General features: G+C 43.4%; 1 pseudogene; it reads right to left on the bottom strand.

Moving 5' to 3' along the window:
• Window positions 1-1,110: 1,110 nt before the first annotated feature.
• Window positions 1,111-2,608, bottom strand: LOC131900002 (RNA-binding protein FUS-like; annotated as a pseudogene).
• Between the last annotated feature and the right edge of the window lie 19,227 nt (window positions 2,609-21,835).

Raw genomic sequence — 21,835 nt, 5'->3', positions numbered from 1 at the left:
TGTTATATATGGAACTAACCACTGAAGTTGAAGCAGCCTGTGCGACCATAGAGCCAAACTAGAGAAATACGTGTGGTCCTAGCGAAGGAGTGTTTCTTGATTTGAACTTCCTTCCCAGGATGGAAAATGTAAGACCCTGCAGTACTTTTGAGATGAGTTCACTCCAGTGCCATCACCAGACTTTTCATAAGACACAGAGCTCCAAGTCACAGACAGAAAGGGCACGTGTTTTCTTAACAGCCTCACACAGGCTTCGGGGTCACAGGAGGGCAGCATGTAACTCAGTGTTAGCTGAAATTTATTGGATCACACACTTGAAGAGTCAAGGGCTGGATGGAGCTGCCAGCACAATGTGATTCTGGGCTGAAGTGACATCATCGACTCACCCTCTCTCCATCTGTTTTCTCTGTGTTGACTCTTAAGTCAACATCCTAACAGGGAGTTCATGACCTTGGAGTAGGTTTTGGAAAGTCCTGATGGTGACTCAATTGTTTTAAATGAGCCATGTGTCCAGCCCTCAAACCGTGATACACAGATGAATGTAATGGTCAGGCTTCACCATGTCTCTGGACTTGGTGCTCCTCAAAGGTTGTGTGTTCTCTTTCTCTTCTTTCTCTCTCTTTTTCTTTCTTTCTTTGTTTCTTTCTTCTTTCTTTCTTTGTTTCTTTCTTTCCTTCCTTCCTTTCTCCCTCCCTCCCTCCCTCCCTCCCTCCCTCCCTCCCTCCCTCCCTCCCTCCCTTCTTTCTTTCTTTCTTTCTTTCTTTCTTTCTTTCTTTCTTTCTTTCTTTCTTTCTTTCTTTCTTTCTTTCTTTTTAACTAAAATGATCATTTTTAATGGGAACCAGAGATGTGGTTACAATTACAATAGACTCTCTTTCCTTCTTCTCCTCCTTTCCTCCCTACCCTCTTCCTTCTCTCCCCTCACCCCCCCTTTTCTCACACACACACACACACACACACACACACACACGCATACACACATACACACACACAGAGCCCATGGGTAATTGTGTATTGGAAGGCTACAATATAACAAGAGTGACACAGTACAGGAAGAAGAGCTGTTCCAGAACTTTAGGAGCTAGACTAATATATCTTCTTCCTGCAACCCTATCTATTCTCACCCCTGGAGTCCATCTTGCCAGAGCCAAAGCCATCTCTGTCCCCACCACCCCAGACCCATTAGAAGACCCCACTCTCCTTGAATCAGTCCTGGTAGCTGTCTAGATGATATCCTCCTCTGCCATGTTGATCATCTAATAGTTACCCCAATACGAGAGCTTCCTGGTTCCTTCGTGGGCCGTTTGATTTAGGGGCCTCACGTGAGTGGCATTCATTTATCTAAGAGAAGTTCGTGTTCTCACATGTAGGATTAGGACACTTCCAGGCCCTGGCTTGTTTCTGCCTGCAACCTCCATTGGGAAATCCTCCCTGGCCACCACCACTGCCACCCTCTCCATGGCCTCAATGGCCCATGCATCCTCCTTCCCCTCTGCCTCCATGACCACTTCTGTCACTTCTATTGAAGCATGCTTGTCTACTAGCAAATGAAACCTTGATAGGATTCCCAGAGGATTCTTTACCATCAAACCAGTCTAGAACTGCTTTAGCCGAAGGTGGGTCATGAAATGAGACTGCTGCCTCACCCTTCAGCTTGCCAGTTTCCCAGTCTGTATACAAATGAATCATAGGCTATCCAGTTGTCTTATTTGTCTTCATAATTTCAATATGTTTGAAGTAATCAGCCATATTTGATTGTAACATTCCCATTCAGGCCTTGCCGCAAAGATGATGTTGTCTGAATTAATCCTGTTTGGAATTATGACATGATTCTTGATCCTAAGGGCTACCAAATTTATTGAAGCCCCTACAGTCACTTCCACTCATGTCCCCTCTCTCTCTAGGGCCACCTTCACAATCTCTGGGTTTATATCCACCACTGCTGTGGTTGTAACTACTTGCCACAGCCCTCCCGGTCCTGCTGAGCCTCCCCCGTGGCCACCACGGCCATCATCACTCTAGTCCTCATTGTCAGAATCATCACTGCCACCACCACTCATGGGGGCTAATCTTGGCCATCGTTACCTCCACCACCCCCTCCACCGCCCGCACTGCTACTGCTAATTGGTTCCGCTGTCCAAAACCCTGAGGCAGATTATAGGAGCTTAGCTGCTGTCCATGACATTGTTGTTGTTCTCCATAGCCAGACTGTTGGCTATAGTCTGGCTCCATTCTGAGTCCGTCCATAGCTGCTGTTCTGAGAACGACCACTGTACTTTCCTGAGGGCTTGCTAGGAGCTGGCTGTTGGCCATAGCCAGGATAGGAAGATTGCTGTTCATAAGAAGATTGAGAACTTTGGATGCTGCCATAGCCTCCAGCAGAAACGTATCCCTTGGAAGTTGATTGGGACCCTGTGTTCTGGGGTCTGCCTATAAGAAGAACCATAGCTGCTTTGGCTGTGTCCTATAGTGCCAGCTGGCTGGCCATAACCACTGTAACTCTGCCGGCCATAGGGCTGATAGCTCTGTTGGGAACAGGTCTGCTCAGCCTGGGTGGGTAGGCCCTATAGCTTTGAGTTGCTTGCTGGGGACGGTCATTTGAAACCATGTCCTCACACGCCACACAGGCTGCAACCAAGCAACAAAATCCCAGGTGACTGAATGGACTCCAAAAAGACTGACCAAAGGCTGTTTTTTGAGAATGGGAGAGGGTTGTATCCCTGGGAGGAAATATCATTTTACTGTTTCTGGAGGAGATCAAGTGGATGTTTGATGGTGAAAGTCCTTAACACCAAAAAAGCCCAAAAGGTTCATTAGATTTTCCTCATCTATGATGGCATCCCAACTGGTGGTGCCTTTTGTGAGATCCTGTTTAGGCATCGTATTGAGGAGAGTCCATGGAGGCAGCTTCCCTCTCATATCTACAAGACACTAACTTGCAGCAGGGCCTTGTCCCTACAGAAACCCAATTCTCTCTCTCTCTCTCTCTCTCTCTCTCTCTCTCTCTCTCTCTCTCTCTCTCTCTTCTCAGCAGCCATTAATTGCCTGCAGCTTTTCATCTACAGGAAGGGCCTTGTGAGACTGTAATATGTGAGTATATAACCTGAAGTAACCTCAGAGATTAGGAAACTAAAAAGGGACCATGGGGTGTGACGGGGGGGCAGGGGGAGAAGATCTAGAACCCCTTGACATTGCTGGATACATACATACAAAGGAACCTCAGGTGAGAAAATGTCTCTATCGGATTAGCTTGTGGGAAAGCCTGTGGTGCATTTTCCTGATTAAAGATTGATGTGGGAGGGCCTAGTCTACTCTGGGCACTGCCACCCATGGGTAAATGGTCTTGGGAAGTATAAGAAAGATAGCTAAGCATGGACCTGAGCAGAAAGCCAGTAAGCAGCACTCCTCAACAGTCTGTACTTCAGTTCTTGCCTCCAGGTTCCTGCCTTGAGTTCCTGCCTTGACTTCATTCAATGATAAAGAACTGTAAATGAAACAAACCCCCTTTCAGCAACAAGTTACCTTTTTTCGTGGTGTTTTATTGCAGCCATAGAAAACAAACTAGAACACCACATAAGTGTAAGGATCTGAGTTTAAACTCCCATCACCCATGTAAAAAGCCATGTAAAGGACCTATAACCCCAGTGCTAATGGACAGAGAGGGGAGGATCCCTGGCAATTGTTGGCCAGCTATTCTAGCCAATGAGTGAGCCCTGGGTTCAGTAAAAGATCCTGTCTCAACAGATAAGGTGGAGAATGATAGAAGAAGACACCAGATGTGCCCCTTGGTCTCTACATGCACACACCTGCATACATACATGTACATACATAAACATGTAAACACACAAATAAAATAAAATAAAATACAATGGTGAATCAGATGTGCATTAAACCTCAACAAAGCTGTTAGGTCTGGAGGAGAGTCTGCCTGACTAAATCCAGCAACTGGTCATTTAAGGGAGTTTTCCAAACATAGCTTGCAGTCAAAACTTTTCTACTTCCCAGACTCTGTTGTACCATCTGCAAAATGGGAGATGGAAATGTTCTGAAGCTGGAGATTGCATCTATGCATTGCTAAGGGAGGCAGCTGATGCTGCTCCTAGAAAAAAACCTTTCTACTTCCCAGATTCTGTTGTACCATCTGCAAAATGGGAGATGGAAATGCTCTGAAGCTGGAGATTGCATCTGTGCATTGCTAAGGGAGGCAGCTGATGCTGCTCCTAGAATATAAGTCATGAGCAGGACCCAGGCTCTAAAACAAAGCAGAGCAAGTCTGTAGACCAGAGAAACAGGAAGGGTCCCCAGCAATGTTGTGGCTCCTGTCCCTGAGTATGTTAGAGGTGACAGGGTCAAGGTTGTGGCTGAATACATCAGTGGATCCCTAGATCCCACTTCAGTGTGCTCCTCTCCAGTCAGAGCCATAATAGGCTCAACAGCAAGGAGAGATTAAGGGAAGGAGGGAGGAAAGGATAGAGAGAAGGAGAGAGGGAGGGAGGGGGAGGAAAGGAGGGGGACACTGGCTAGTGGTTCCAGGGCATAGGCAGCTGTAGGCTTTCTGTCTGTCCTCTGCTCTTCATATTGCTCTTAGTTCATAGCAGTGACTGCTTCTCTGGCTGCTTCTGCCTCAAGGCTGTATCTATAAAGCAATATTTCTCTGACATTTACTACAGCATCTTATCAATTTGAGAACTACCCTCTGACTCAATGTCAATGCTGGAGAGAGGGCATGAAACAGAACTATTGAATTATATGTAGGCATTTCTATTTACGTCATCAACACAAGCTCAAAACCCTATTTGAAAATGGACATATTTTCTTCGCTGCAGCAGCCAGTGGGAGCCAGGCTTGTCCCAGGCCCTGGTGTGTAACTGACTGCAGAGGGCCTGCAGGTCTGCCAGCACCCCTGCCCCCTGACCTCCTCCATGTTCTCAGGATTGATAATGGGACTCAGACTCTCATCTGCAGGGTCCTGCTCAGCAAAACCAGTAATCCTCTAATTGAATTAGATGCTGGGGAAGTTAAAGGGCTTCTCTGCACAGCCGCCAGCAGCCTTGTGATGAGGAGATGTATGGCCCCTGCCTGGTCCTTCATGGTCCATGAATCAATTAATAGCCCTCACTCTCAGCTTGAAAACTCTGTGATTTATGAAGCTAAAATATTCAGCTAAGTTGACACATGCTCAGCCATGGCGGGGTAAAGCTCACTTGTCTTGAGAAATCTCCCTGTCTGCTCTTTAGACATTTTGTAAATATTTTATTTTTTATTGATGTGTATATGTGTGTGTGTGTGGAGGCAGGGAGGTATGACAGCATGAATGTGATGCCTGTGAAGACCAGAATAGGGTGAGAGATCCCCTGGGGCTGGAGTTACTGTGAGCAGCCAAATGCAGGTGTTGTAAACCAAACTGAACTCCAGTCCTCTGCAAGAGAAACAGCTTAACTGCTGAGACCTTTCTCTAGCTCCTTCTAGTAGCTTTTTTAGTTAGCATACCAAGTAATGTCTCATTATAGGATTTTTGTGCACACACACACACATATATGTTAGATATATAATGTATAGAATATAAACACATATATTAGGTGTTATATATGCATATATACATAAAACATACACACAAATCATATAGAAAAAAACCTATCTTATCTTCCTGCACACTTCCTCCCACAGATCCTTAACTCTGGGTTGTAACCCTATATGGGATCATGTAACTGAATGTGGAGTTGCAGAAAGTTTGGCAGCAATAAAGGATTCTGAACACAACAATCAAGTTAAATTCAAAGCCTTAACTAATGCCATGTTGTATCACACAGCTTCCCAGCAGCCTTGGTTCTGAACACACAGCAGGGGCACCTTGCACAGTACACAATGTCAAACCACACCACACCAAAAGACACCGACTGAATGCCTTGATTCAAAGTTGAGACTAAGGTGCCTTGTGTTTTCATTGTGCCCACCATGTTTTCTGCTCTTATGTAAATGTAACTGGTTTAATTATGGAAAGAAAACAAAGACTTTTAGTGCTTTCTGCCATTGTTCTCGGCAATGTAGATATCAAATTAGTATTTTTTTGCTGCACTGTTTTAAAATGTTTGATTTTTAAAATTGTTACAGTTTCTGACTTTAGTATCATAAAGATAATTAGATGAATTTTGGATTGAGGTAATGATAAAGTTTCCAACAATCTCTGAAATGGGACTAAACATACTTCTCCCATTTTTCTAAGTGTTTACGAGAAGGGTGCTCTCAGCACTGATGATTATAGAATCAGATATTGATCACCGCTGAAAAGGTGAAGATGGTCTGTGCCCTGTGGTGTCAGCTAATCAGCCAAGACTTAATGCTTCAGGTGAAATACACAAACATACCCTTTCAGTATGCAAACTTTCTCTTCATTAATAAACTGTAAAACTATTCATATATCAAAAATTATTTTAGAATAAATTTGTGATTTATTGTCAGGAAGTATTTGTTTTGTACATTTATTCTATACATCTTTAATTTATGGTCAATAAGTATCTTTGTACACTTATTTTATTTATCTTTAATTTATTGTCGGCAAGTGTCTGCTTTGTACACTTATTCTGTTTATCTATGACTTATTGTCAGCAAGTGTCTGATTTGTACACTTATTCTGTTTATCTATGACTTATTGTCAGCAAGTTTATTTGTACAACTATTCTATATATCTATGTGCCCAAGGTCTTGAAAAGATGTTCCTGTGTGAAATGGGACCTGAGTGGACAAGGTTTAGGAAGGCTATTGTGGACTCTTCCCTCAGTCTCTCTTCTAGTTTCATATCTAGGGTGTAAACACACACATGCACACACACACACACAAACACACACACACATGCACACACACACACACACACTCACATGGTTCTATCAAGATAGAAAATGCTTGTTCTCTTTCTCTTCGTGTCTGACTTACACAATGGACTCCAGTTGCCTCTATTTTCCTACAAGAAAATTTGATGTAGTTTCATTCATATATACTGGATGAGGCTCCACTGTGTGTGTGCACCACATTTTCTTGCCTTGTGTGTGTATGAATGGGATGTGTGTGTGCACTTGTGTATGAGTGTGGGTGCACACATGCTATTGCTCACATGTGGACATTGGAGGGCAATCTCTAGTGTTAGTCCTTACCTTACACCCTGCTTTGAGACAGGATAGAGGCCACAACCTTCTGGAGATTCTCTTGTTCCCATATCCCATTTTGCTGTAGGAGCATTAGAACTGCAGATGTGTGCATGTGTTAGCTAGTTGCTGTTGTTTTCCTTTTTTCCCCTAACTTGACCCAAACTACAGTCATCTGAGAAGAGAGAACCTCAGCTGAGAAAATTCCCCTTGAGACTGGCCTGTGCGGGCATTTTCTTGATTGGTGATTACTGTAGAAGATCCCAGACTCCTGAGGGCAATGTCACCCTTGGGCAGGTGGTCCTTTGGTGTATAACAAAGCAAACTGGAAAATCCAGGAGAAGCAATCTGATAAGCAGAATTCCTTCATGGCCTGGACTTTAGTTCCTACTTCTAGGTTCCTTTAGTTCCTGCCCTAACTTCCTTCAATGATGGGCTTTGACCTGGAAGTATAAGGTGAAAGAAACCCTTTTCTCCCCAAGTTGCTTTTGGTCATGGTTTATCACAGCAACAGAAAGCAAAGAAGATGCTGTGTGCCTACATCCAGATTTTACGTGAGTTCTTAGGGACTCAAATGCAGGACCTCGTATTTGCACAGCAGGAGCTTCGGTCACTGCACCATCTTCCCAGATCCTGTCACACTTTATCTCTTCACCTGTGGGCAGACCCGCTACTGGATGGAAAGGAACTTTTCAAGAGATAAGACTGCATCATGCACTCCCGTTGACACCTTTGCCTCAGAGAGTCAAACTGAAGTGTTCCAATTTTCTTCCTGATGTGCCCTGAGCCCCAGTGACCAAGAACCATTCACTGTTTGGTCCAGCACCTTCTTACACAGCTCCAGAATAACTTCCCATGTGACTGGAAAGCAGCTCTGCCACTTCTTCGTTGCTCTATTTCCCATTTTTGCAAGCATGTATGCAGTTTGCATATTGGAATGTTTGTGTGCATGTGGAGGTCCAAGGTTGATGCTAGCAGTCATCCTTATTTGCTGAGGCAGCGTCTCTCAGTCTGCCCCTGAGCTGCCAATATGGCTCCTCTCAATGGCCAGCTTGCTCTGAGGGCCCCTGACCCAGCCACCTTTCAAGGCTGGAATTATAGGTGGGCTGTGACACCCATCTGGCCTTTCTGTGGATTTCTAGAGATTCAAAATCTAGTCCTTATGCACGTGTGGCAAACTTTTTACCTGCTGAGTCATTTCCTCTGCTACTTCATTGCTATTTTCAATCTAGGTTTGATTCCAAGGGATGCGTATATATACTCATACATACATGCATATATTCTAATTAATATACTTTATTTTAACATAATTTCATATTTTGTCACTGCTCAGTCATCAAATCAACACACAGTTTAGTTCATCTACCTCAATATGCTTTATATTTGAAAGGATTGCTTTAAATATTTTGTTATAATTTTGTTTCATCATTTTGTGGAATATCTGCATGCTTAAAAGGTAAAACCACTTAAAAAAATGGTTGCATTCAGAAAAGTTTAATTTTCACCTTTCCTTCCCACCTTTAATGGGTGACTGTTTTCTGGTTTTTGTTTAATTTGCCATGACACAAACAAAGACACACATACACACACATACCACACACACACACACACACACACACACACACACACCATATATACACATACATATATACAAGCATACACACCACACACATATATACACACACACCATACACACACACATACACATGTACAAACACACACATACACATACATACACCACATACACACATATATTTACACTCACACTTAGATGCACACACCGAACACACATATACATATACAAACACATACCACAATACATACACACACATACATGCATACACACTGCACACACCACACACACATACATACACATATGCATACACACACACACACACACACACACACACACTTCTGTCTCCTCCCATGTAAAGACTAGTATGTCACAAGTGTTACCCTGCCTGGAGGTGTCTTGGCATCACATCACACTTCATCTTGTTAGGAAACAGGCAAATCTCACCACTCACAACAGTTACTTTCTGTGAATTCCTTGTAAACACTGTATTGGAGAATTCTGAATCATTGCACTAAGGGAAATTACCTGGTCAGTTTCCTAGGAGCCTCTGGCCACATTTTTACCAACTAATCAATACATAGCTCCATTTGGGTGTTTCTCTTTACAGCATCCCTACTTCATAGCTACTTTTAATTCACTCGCATTGAGCACAGGCCTTGCAACCCATGCCTGAAGAGTGGTAGCTTTGTGTTTTATTTTACCCAGAGGTACCGCAGCCTTTTGTGCTTAGGAATCCTAAAGAGCCTTTTGGTGCTGGGGCTGTTTTGAACAATTAAATAATCAGCCAAAGGCTATGAGAAATAATTTTTAAACGAATGTGACACTAAATAAAACAGGTGTGATGGTTAATTTTGGCTGTCAGCTTGGTTGGGTTTGCAGTCAACTAAGAGGTAGGCCTCTGGGTGGGTCTGTAAGCACATTAACTGGAAGGACTAAGGAGGAGGTAGCCACTTCCCCAGGATAAGCAGCACCTTCCCAGATATCAAGAAGTCCCTGGGAAAAGCTGTGTTGTGGAATATTAGTTAAGGATGTGTTACATTTGTTTATGCTGTGGAATATTTATTTAACGATGCAAAGATGTGTTACATTCTTTATGTTGCATTTATTTAACTCTGTAAAGCTGTGTTACTTTGCCTGTCTAAAACACCTGATTGGTCTAGTAAAGAACTGAATGGTCAATAGCTAGGCAGGAGAAAGAAAAAGGTGGGGCTGCCAGGCAGAGAGAATAAATAGGAGGAGAAATCTAGGCTCAAGAGAAGAAAGATGAAGGAGGAGTGAGAAAAGGAGGAGAGGATTATACAAGGGGCCAGCCTCCCAGCAATAGAGTCAGCCACTGAGTAAGAAGGAAAGACAGATATATAGAATAAAGAAAGGTAAAAAGCCCAGCAGCAAAACATAGTTAAAAGGAAATAGAATAATTTAAATTAGAAAAGCTGGCTAGAAACAAGCCAAACTAAGGCCTAGCATTCATAACAAGAATAAGTCTCCATGTGTTTATTTGGGAGCTGGGTGGCAGGCCCCTAAAGAGTCAGAAAAAACCAACAACATGTAGGCTTTTTGGTTTTTTTTGCCTGCCTTTGTCCTTGCTGGTGGGTACATCCACACTGCTGCTGATGTTGCTGCTGCCACCCTACCCTAGCAGCAGAACTCAGAACACCAGAACTCTATTTTGGCCTTCTATTTTGGACTGAAGATCCTGGCTCAGTAGGAATTCTCCAGTCCTTCAGGACGAGATTGGAGCTCCTTAGAAATCTAGTTTCATGAACCTAGAAGCCACTGGGGTCTCAAATAGCCATTGTTGGACCATCCAGAGCCTATCATGTCAGTCAATCTAATAAATTCCTTTTAATATATAGCCATTCTATCAGTTCTACTCCTCTAGAGAACATTGGCTAATGTACCATGCAAAGGCCTTCCATTTAAACTTACAATTATGTAAAGGGAAATGGGACATGAAGGCTGAGTGTGACCTTGCTTGACCTCATCTGGGACCACACACACCAGCTGCTCAAACTTGTCATCATCCTGCACAGGTGGATGTCCATAACTGACCATAAAAGTGGCATTCATACTGACTTTGGGGTTGGGAACAAGCATTAGCTAGTAAATCAGTTAGCATTTGTGGAACCCACAGGCAGCAAGGTTTAACTAGGACCACATTAGCCTCCTGATCAAGCTGTGCCTGAAGTTATGTGTGGGGTTATATTTTGCCTCTGCCTCAGTTAGTGTGGAATGGGGGTCCATGTTGCATCAAATTAATATTAATAAGCAGCCAGGGTTGTCATCCCTCTTAATTTGCTTAGTTTTCAGACACATGTTGATCCACTATGCCAGCCCTCCACATGCCCCACTAAAAATTCAAGGCATATTCCAGATCCTTAATCTCTGGGCACTGAAAGGCTAGGAAAACTCACATGCAGGATGCCTCTGTGTGTCAATTTTTACCTAATCAATTCCACTTTGAGAGGCAGCCTGTGTAACACCATCTTACTGACTCCACACTCGGCATTGCTTCTCTGTCCCCTGATCTGACTCTTGCCCGCTGGCACTCGCACAGCCTGTAGAGAGACTATTATTAAGATGGAATTTGTATGGATTATTTTCAGGCCAACAAAAGAATCCCCTTGTTATTTATTCACACGGTTTAGTGTGCAATATAAATTTAGCCAATTTGAAGAGCCTGGCTGGCTGATCTTGTTAGAGAAAGCCAAAGGCTGTTGTCTGCTGTTCACAACGCCCACTGCAAATCTCCTTTCTAATTGTAGGAGTCTCATTTCTGCTTCCTGAGCATATAGACCATAGGGCAGTGTTGTGTTTGCAGCTTACGGCATCGGCATCGAGGATATCATTAACACAGGAGGATCAATCTCTCCACACCCTGCTGGGACATCCTGGGGTCCCTTCTTAACACACAAGGTAGAAATAAAACTGGGAACTGGTTTGTGTGCAAGGTCCCAAGAGATAGCCCGGAGCGGGCTGAAAACAATGTGCGGAAAACATACTTGATGGGTAGGGAGATGGCTTGGTGGGAACTGTGTTTTGCTGCAAAAGCATGTAGACCTGAGTTAGAACCCCCAGCGCCCACATAAAAAGCCAGACTGGATGTGCCAGTGCTTGTAAGATCAGCTCTTGGGCAGTGGAAAGAGAAGGATTATTAGGGCGTGCTGGCTTCAGGCTAGATCTAGGCTCAATGAAAGACTCTGTTTCAAAGGAATAAGGTAGGAGAGTGATAGAGCAGGAATCCTTATGTCCTCCACGTGCCTGCACACACAGACATGTACACACAGGCATGCACACACAGGCATGCATATACAGGCACACCCACACACCCACACCCACACCCACACACACACCTCCCAAAGTAACATAAAATACATGCTTGAGACAAAGGCCCTTTTCACCCAGGGTTTTGGGACAAGCCTCCACCCAACAGGATGCCCTGTGGGGATGTGTGATTATGCACATGGAGACTTTAGAATTCACAGTTGTTGTCTTAATAGTCTCAAAGGTCCCTAAACTCCTAACCCATTTTAAAAATCGTACCTAAATTTGCCATGATGGTTCTTCTTTCCATTCTGGTTCCATACTCATAAAAAGAAAAACAAAAACAAAAACAAAAGCAAAACAATCAGAAATTACTCAGTAAATATTAAAGAGCACAAAGTATATATATATATATATATATATATATATATATATATATATATATATATATCTCACTAATTGTATGTGTGTGTGATACATAATATACATATGCACATGTTCCTGTATGTGTGTCTTTGGAGGCCAGAAGAAAGGGTCAACTTCCTTGGAGCTGGAGTTACAGGCATTTGTGAGTGTTGTAAACTGGGTGCTGGGGACCAAACTCTGGTCCTCTGTAAGAGCAGAAGGGCTCTTGACCATGGAGCCATCTCTCTAGCTCCTCTCCTCACTTTTTGAGGCAGTGTCTCCCATTGAATGTGGATTTCATCAGTCACCTGATTAGGCTGGCTGGCTCATACATCCAGGAGGTTCTCCCAACCTCTTCTTTCCCCAGCCCTGAATTAGGTGCCTGCCGCTGTGCCCAACTTTGTACTTGGGTACTGGGCATCCAAGCTCAGGACCTCCTGTTTTCATGGCAGGTGTTTTACTGCCTGAAACATCTCCCTGGCTTTGCAATTAGTTATGTTGGTGCCATGTTCTGTATGAGTGTTTGGAGCACAGTCTATACTGCTGGTGTTACCACTGCCACTTATAAAAATAGTGGGAATTATTTACACTGTTTCATACACAGCTTTATTATTACCCTTGACTACACTCCCCACCATAAAGACTCTAGAGTAACACTACAGAGACCTTTTATTATGTGAATGTGCTGACTTACCCAAATCCCCTTCCCACACACATGCTATTCTAAGGTGTACTGTGTAACACATTCTTAAGAAAATGATCATACATGCCTATGTGATTGCCAAGGACAAATCCCTTGAAAAGACATCTCTTCATCAAGAGATAAAAATGTTTACAAGACATCTAACTTAGGCTCTTAAGTTGTCCTTCAGGAACATTCTACTGCTCCACATTTTCAGAAGTGGTAAATCATGGCTCTGGTTTCTGCACAGCAGTACCAACATATGTGTGTTTTAACTCCCCATTGCCTAGCTCTCCTTGAGGGTCTTGATTCCAAATGTGGTGGTTTCTAGAGCTGAAGGATTCAGGCTAGGTCTATCCTCAAAAAGACTGCCATTGTCATTGGTCTGAGAGAAAGGCCACACAAGGTCCCATGTCACAGGTCCTAGGGCAAGAAGTATTTTGGTTGTTTTTTTGTTTTTGTTTTTACTTCATAACAAAACATGTCAATGATTGGTGCTAAAATTATAACCACTGTTATCAGTCTTGTGGTCATGTGGCTTGGCCTGGCTCAGTTGGGTGGTTCCTGTGCTCTATGTTAGCTACTTTTCTGTTGCTGTGATGAAACACCATGTCCAAAAGAAATTTATAAAAGGAAGGGTTTATTTGGGTTTACTGTTCCAAAGAAATGAGTTCATCACAGCATGGAGGAATGGCAGCAGGCGTGGTGCTGGAGTAGGAAGCTGCTGAAGCAGTGAAAGTGAACTGAAATGGCCAAAGCCACTTACTCTCAAAGCCTTCTTCCAGCGACAGCTTTCCTCCAGCCTATTAATCCCACCCACTTCCTCCTGCCTCTTAACCCCGCCCCTTTCCCCTACCTCTTAGCCCTGCCCCTTTCCTCTGCCTCTTAGCCCCACCCCTTTCCTCCACCTCTTATTCCAACCCCGACACACACAACCACTTGAGGACCAAGTGTTCCAACACTTGAGCCTGTGGGGACATCTCTCACTCAGAACCCGTGTTCTCCCTCTGGGTAGTCTGAGAACGTGGGGTTCGAACAACCGAGGTGGCTCCTCACAAAGGTGACAGTGGCATCCATTGCCAGTCTGTGGTTCAGCCAGGGCTGTCGACTAGAGCGTCTCAGCTCTTCCGGCATGATCTCTTCCTGGCTTTCTCACATGACAATGTCCGAATTCCATGAAGGAGGAAACAGAAACTGCTGCTCATTTTAAGCTGGAGTGTAGGCGTCCTGAATGTCACATTCTCTTGGCTGACCATGATCAAGGGCTGGGAAAACATGTTCTTTTTCTTCGTCAGGATTCAACATGTATGTGGGCGTGGGGAAGGTTCACCAGGAGCTGCTTTCGACACTACTTAACAAAGGCAGCATGAAGAGAACGGAAGAAAAGAATAGCAGAGGTGAACATGTCTCAGCTGTGTGGCTTTGGGCATCTGCTGAACTTCTCTGAATCTTCGTTTTTGCATTTTAAAAGGAGCAACAACAGCTCACAGGAATTAAAGAGCTTACATGTATGTATTCATATGTATACATGTATGTGTTCCTATGCATACAGTTGTATATGTTCCTATGTATATATATATGTATCTGCTCATATGTGTATATGCATATGTGCTTCTTTGTGTACATGGGTATTCAGTTGCGTATATGTATTAACATCTACCATCTGTCATCTGCCTGTAATTATGAGGATTAAAGAGCATGTGTGTGTGTTCTCATATGTGTATATGTATTAGCACCTATCTCCTGTCATCTGTTTACTATCCAACTATCAAAGTCTCTGTGTAGTAAACAGTTGGCATCATCCTTGTGAACCCTGATGTGGTCCCTTTCTAGTTCATGCTCCAAGGAAGCCATCTGAACTCATGTCATGTCTGCAAACTGGGAGGAGAAAATTCCTCACAAACTCATTGAGACTTTTCTTATTGGACCTGGAGCTCACTGGTTCAGCTAGACTGATTGCCCTGAAAACTCCAGGGATCTACCCACCTCCTACCTCCCTAGTGCTGGGACTGTAGGTGTACAGTGCTGCATTTGGCTTTTTATGAAGGTGTCGGGGAGCCATTCTTGCGTTTGAGCAGCAAGCATTTATTCCCTGTCTTAGTCAGTGTTCTATGGCTGTGAAGAGACACCATGACCAAGGCAGCTCTTATGAAAAGAAAATGTTTAATTGGGACTTGCTTACAGTTTCAGAGGGTTAGTCCATTATCTTCATGTCAGAGAACATGGTGGCACACAGGCAGACATGGTAGCTGAGAGTTCTACATTGATATCCTCAAGCAGCAGAAAGAGGGGGACATTGGGCCTGGCTTGAGCATTTGAAAGCCCAAAGCCCACGCCCCAGTAGCACAATTTCTCCAACAAGGCCACACCTATTCTAACTCAGCCATACCTCCTAATCCCTGCCAAGTAGTATCATTCCCTAATACCAAGCATTCAAGTATATGAGTCTGTGGGGGCCATTCCTATTCAAACTACCACATCTCCCCAGCTGTTTACCTACTGTTAATACATAAAGCTGTAGGGCATGTTCACATATAAACCACATGGGTGGAATTTTGAATGATAAACTCTTGCTGCAGAGCCTCTGTGCTTGATCTAACCAGAAGCTTGATAAGGGTCCTTCACATTACAAAGAAACACACACACACACACACACACACACACACACACACACACACACACACCACGCACCATACAAAATAAAATAGAGCTGGTGGGAAATAGCAAATGCAAAGGAAACTTCAAATCCATGATCACAGATCCTGAAGGTCCTCACAGAGATGTGGAAAAATGTTACTCCTTGCAAGGAGACAAAGATGCTACAAAAATGAGCTGTAAGGTGTCAAGAAACAACTGCTGGACATTTAAAGAATGTGAATGATAAGGCTTGTATCCAAAGGAAGTTTGCAGGAAATACAAATGAAAGTCAAACAGAAACAAAATATAGATATAGGAAAAGTGGAATGATTTTGAAGGTATTTGATTAACTGCAGAGAGAAGACACAGAAGGTGTTGGGGACACGATCGTTAAAGGATAAATGCCATTAAATGGCCCAAAGTGAAGGACATGAAGATTCAGCCTATCCAGAATCCTTGAGTACCCAGTAAATGAAATGTAAAATCTTATAATAAAGCACACCATTCTTAAATTACAAACTAGGCATAAAAAATAATCTTAAAAGACTCAAGGGATTCACAAGACTAAGAACCCAAGATCTGGGATTAAGAGCCAGATGTGTCAGGATCTGTGATGCCAGCACTGGGGTCTGTGGAGGGGAGACTGAGGTAGGAGCAGTCCTGGACCTTGCCAGCCAGCTGTTCTAGCCAAATGGATGAGCTCCAGATTCTGACAGAAACCCTGTTTCAAAAAAAGAAGAAGAAGAAGAAGAAGAAGAAGAAGAAGAAGAAGAAGAAGAAGAAGAAGAAGAAGAAGAAGAAGAAGAAGAAGATGGGGAGTGACCGAGAAAGACACCTGATATTGTCCTCTGGCTTCTCCATGCAAACCCACACACGTGCTGACACACCAGCACTCACACATATGCACACTCATGAACAGCATATGTACACATTTATACATGCTCATACCAAGGGACTGATGTCATATTGATAGATTTCATTCTGCTGGGATTTGTTTGGAGTTCTGGTAGACCTTCCTGGCATTGTGTTGAATGCACAGAAAGTAAGTTCAAAGAAGGAAAAAAAATGCCAGAACCATTAAATCTGTATGAAGAGGAAACTTACTATACTGTTTGTTTAAGGAACCACAGAATGAACCTGTAGATAACTGACCTAGTAAAAAATGTGATTTCACTAAATGAGTGTGTGTGTGTGTGTGTGTGTGTGTGTGTGTGTGTGTGTGTGTGTGTTGATTGTGGGATGGGTGAGGAATCTTCCAATGTGATTAACCAAGTTAAAACAGATAAATAATAAGCCACTATCTAAGCACATTATTTAAAAATACAGAAGGAAGCTTCATGAAGGAATGGCTAAAAAGAAACCACTCTTTCCTCTGAGGAGCAGGAATAACAGTGCGTGAGTGAGGCAAGCCTGCTGGCCTCAGTTGTCATCGTCTGTGTATTGGGAAGCATTCTTTGAAAAATCATTCTGGATGTTTGACTAATAAGCACACAGTACATGCAAAATAGAGAAACTGAGTCATCAGAATAGCTCAGTAGGTGAAGGTTCTTGCCACCAAACCTGACAATCTGAGTTCAAACCCATCTGGTGGAAAGGGATAATTGATTCCTACAAATTGTCCCCAGACCTCCACACACGCACTCTGGCATGCCCTTCTGCTAAACAAACAAACAAACGAACACTTAATACAAATACATTCCAAGATTAGTCTGCCACTAGAATTTAGAGGTAGAATTTCGGCCAGACCACCCACCTCCTTATTTTTCCCCACTCTATTCTACATGAGTGGGGACAGTTCATTAAATCTTCTAGATCCTTTCAATGAGACACCTTTTTTTTTTGTAGTCATTGTTCTGGAAATTGACCAAGAGTACTATACTAGGCAAGATCTCTACCATCGAGCTCTGGGGCAAGCCCATGAGTGAGGAACTTTTCTTTACACTTTCTGAAAGCAGAGACTTGAGGAAGTCAAGTCACCCTCTTCGTTAATCTCTGAGAAGATTCAGGGACACCATTGCCAGACCCCAAAGTCTCACTTTTGTCATGAGCTGAGGCTCCCATTTTGTAGCTGGTATCTATTTGTAGTCTATTCCTGCCATAAAAAAATAGTGTTTTAGATCTAGATGGGGCTCTTACCAATCATTTGGTTAAACACGTTCCAGCTGTTCATGGGTAACAGGAGGCTGCATCACTTGACTAAGGATGCAGTTAGTAGCTGTGGATCTGGCCCAGGCTCTGGTGCATCTTTTAATCTGCAAGACACTGTCAGTGTTGTGAGGAAAGCCAAGAAACGAGGGCTCAAAGAGGGAACAGAAATCACAGCTATTTGTGCATTTCCAAGAATAACTACACCTGGCTATTTCAAGAAGAGAGAAACATGACATTCTGACAATGGGAATTTTTTACGCTTGGAAGGTTTGGGGTGTGACACCTTCAGCATCTCACATAACATTCTAGAAAAGTCCTTGTAATGTTCTCAAGGTAGCATATGGTGGTAGCTCCCTGGGGCCTACGATCTCAAGAGAGTCAGTCACCTGTTGTACTCATGATGGTTTCCTAAGTTGGGTCAAAATATGAGCTTCATTCTGTGGCCCAAATGTTTGTGACACCAAAATCCACATATTGAGATATAACCTCTCCTCTCTTCCCCCACACCCCTTCCTTCCCCTCTCCTTTCCTCTTCTCCTCTCTCCTTTCTCCTTCTCCTCCTTTCTCCTTCTTCCCTCCATTATTTTTATCTTTTTCTCTTCTTTCTTTTGTGTGTTCATGTGTGGTTGAGAGAGCATTCATGCCACAGTGTGTTTTATACATCAGAAGTCAGTCTTCACCTTCCATCTTGATCCAGGTAGTGTCTCTTTTTATTCCTGCTGCATGTGTCAGGCTGTCTGGATCTAAGAGCTCCTGGGGATTCTCCTGTCTCTGCCTCCCATCTTCTCCATAGGAGTTCTGGGATTACAGATGTGTGTTGTAGCATCTGGCTTCTCGGTGGGTACCATGGGTCCAAACTTGGGTCCTGATGTTTGCATGGTAAGTGCTTTGCCTACTGAACTGTCTCTCCAGCCCCAGACCTAATTTCTGATAGAATAGATTTTAGCAGGTAGGCTTTTGGGAGGTGATAGGTCATAAGTGCTGAGCCCTCATAAATGTGATTAGTGTACATAAAGAGGCCAGAGGGAGCTTGTTTTCCCTTCCACTTCATGAAGCTATAGTGAGAGGCAGATACTGAACCCTTAACTAAGACCAGATATGCTGGTGTCTTTTTCTTGGACTTCTAGCACCCATAACTATAAGCAAGACATTTCTGTTGGTTATAAATGGCATCCTCCATGGTCTTTGTCATAACCTGTGTGTATCTTTTTTCTCCAGACTGAAGCATTCTCTCCTGGAGAGAAGAGAGAGTCTCATCACACTCAGGAAATGTAGAAGATTTGCAAGTCCCTTCCTGGGGTTAAATGAGCAGTAAACACTTGCTGGGGGAAGGAGACCCTTGGGTACAGCTGCCTGCAAGTTGCATAGGGGACCCCAAGGATGCAGCTTTCAAAAGTCATCTCCCATACTTTGGGGTGGGATTTTAGGTGATGTGATTGTCTTTGAGTAGCCCAAGCTCCTGTTACCAAGAACTCATTGGTTGACGAAGCTAGACTCAATGGAATTATTTCTTTTGTCTGTCCTCAGTGCTTGATCTGAGGTGCACAGACATTTCTTTATATCAACCCAGGAAAAGTCACACAATATAACACAAGTAGACCAAGCTACTACATCACATTGTTCAAGTGCAGAAGGGACACAAAGTAAAATAATTTCTAAAAAAAAAAAAATCTATTGTTTCTTGATTGCCTACTTCAGGATAATTGCTGTTATTATTCCCATTTGACAGATGAGAAAACCGAGAGATTAAACCACTTCAGAATTTAAAGATCAGAAAGATTAAAAAACACACTTCAGAAAGCATTAGAGCTTAGATGAAGTCCAGGAATCCTATCTCAAGCTTCCTACTCTTCTTATTTAATGCAGTCTCTTTTTTTCCCACCTGTCAGTCAAAGCACCTCCATCCAAGATGGCCAGTTGAAAGCAAACACTGATGCTAAGTGTATTGGACACCCAGGCTCTGTTCTGCATAGACTGTGCCTTTTGCCTGGAGTGTCCTCACACTCTGGGCCAACCTGCAAGAACTGTCTTGTTCTTGTGTATGTTTGCTCTCTGTTCATCTTTTACGACAAGCCTTATCTAACCTTGTGTTAGGTACTTACTTCATCGCTGTGGCAAAGCCCCTGGCAGGAGTAACTTCAAGGAGGAAAGATTTATTCAGTCTCAAAGCTCCAGGGAGTCCAGTCCATCATGGCAGAGAATGCACAATAGTGGGCGACATGGCTCATTCTATCTGGGTAGCAGACGGGAAGCAGGGTACTTGGTACCCCCATCCCTACCCAGTGACCCAACTTCCTCTATCTAGGCCCCACCTCCTAAAATTTCCACACTCTCCCAAACAGAACAACAAGCTAGGAACCACATATTTGAACATATGAGCCTGACCGGGTTGGGGAATGGGCAGGGAATCTCACATCCAAACTTTGACAAACATCTTTTCCAGAAGCCACTCTCACACCCTGCCCTTGGATGGAGGTCTATCTGCCTACCCCCCACCTCTTAAGACTTATCATCAGGCTTTTCATCTTTGCCTGTGTGTCTGTTTTCCCTAGATGAAGCTCTAGCTAATGGGCTTGACCCGACCTCCCATGTCTTCATAGCCTGTGGTAAACTGAGTAAGGTCTCTGGTCTCCAAGCATGACTCTGTTTCCAGATACTTCTGCCTTTGGCTGTGTGAATTTGCATGGCAATATCAGCCTTGGCTATATGATGAAGTTGAGAACTTGAGATGAGGGTGTTGTCCTGGATTATCCAGATGGACCTGATTTAACCACAAGTGTCCTCGGGGAGGTCAGTGAGGAAAGGGAAGTATGATCATGGAAGCAGAGGCTAGAGTGATGCTGTTGGAAGACAAGACAGTTAGTCTCCATTTATTAGAAGCCTGAGCCCCCAACTTGCAGGAGGGACGCAGTCCTGCTGACACCTTTACTTCAAGACCTCTGACATTTGTAGTGAGTCTTACAGCAACAACAGGAAGTGAACATACATTCCTAGAACTTGGAGAGTTCTAGAACTTGCAGAGCTTATAGTGGGAGCTCAGTGGGCAAACCTTCAGCCACCACACACACACACACACACACACACACACACACACACACACACACACACACGTCGTCTGCAGGTCAAGGTGGGTTAGTGAGCCTACAGCCAATGATGGAGGGATGGGGCTCTGACATTCTGCCGCAGAGATTTGACCACAGTTTCCAGTAGCTGGCATGAGCAAATCCAAGAGATTCACTTTGTGGCTTAGGGAAAGTTGATCTCTCAGGGCCTTGGTTTTTACCCATCTGTTAGAAGGAAAAGTCCAGTTTTCTGTCTGACAGTGGAGTTCATAAAGACAGATGATGTTATTCAGCTAGAGTACGGAAGACCGTACTTCTCCACGGAAGACTGGGTATAATATAAACACCAGGTTGCATTAATAATAAATATTTCAGAAATAAATCTGTGTTTTCAAAAACCAAAAAAAAAAAAACAAAAAAACAAATATGCCAAGACACCCAGAGTCACCTGTCACTTAGAGAAGACTATGCTGCCTTCCTGAACTGAGACACTTAGTGCTTTTAATAGCCTAAGTTTTTAATATTCTGTAACTTAAGGAACACACAGCCTTAGGATTAAATATTAAAATATTAAATATTAAATTGGACAGCAGTAATCCATCTGAAACTGAAACCTGCTTGTTTATCCAAGGCCTCTTAGGCACACTAAGAAATCCAAGCACAGTTTGTTATTATTCACTGAGGTCATTGCTTTCTTTCTTTTTCTTTTTCTTTTTTTTTTTTAATGCCAGACACACAGGCACCACATGCATCTTTTTATTGATCAGTGTGGAAGACCTGAATGAAATAGACCCAATACTTGCATCTGTTCTTAAAATACCCTATCTAGCTTAGTAAAGCTAGAGGAGGTTATGTTTAATAGACACAGTCGAGTATTCCAGTGAGGGAATGGATGTGATTTGTCTCCTTGGTCCATGTCTCT

Source organism: Peromyscus eremicus, chromosome 1 (genome assembly GCF_949786415.1).
Source record: "Peromyscus eremicus chromosome 1, PerEre_H2_v1, whole genome shotgun sequence".
NCBI classification, from domain to species: Eukaryota; Metazoa; Chordata; class Mammalia; order Rodentia; family Cricetidae; genus Peromyscus; species Peromyscus eremicus.
Note: the sequence above shows the minus strand (reverse complement) of the source record. Positions and strands in the feature narration are given on the sequence as shown.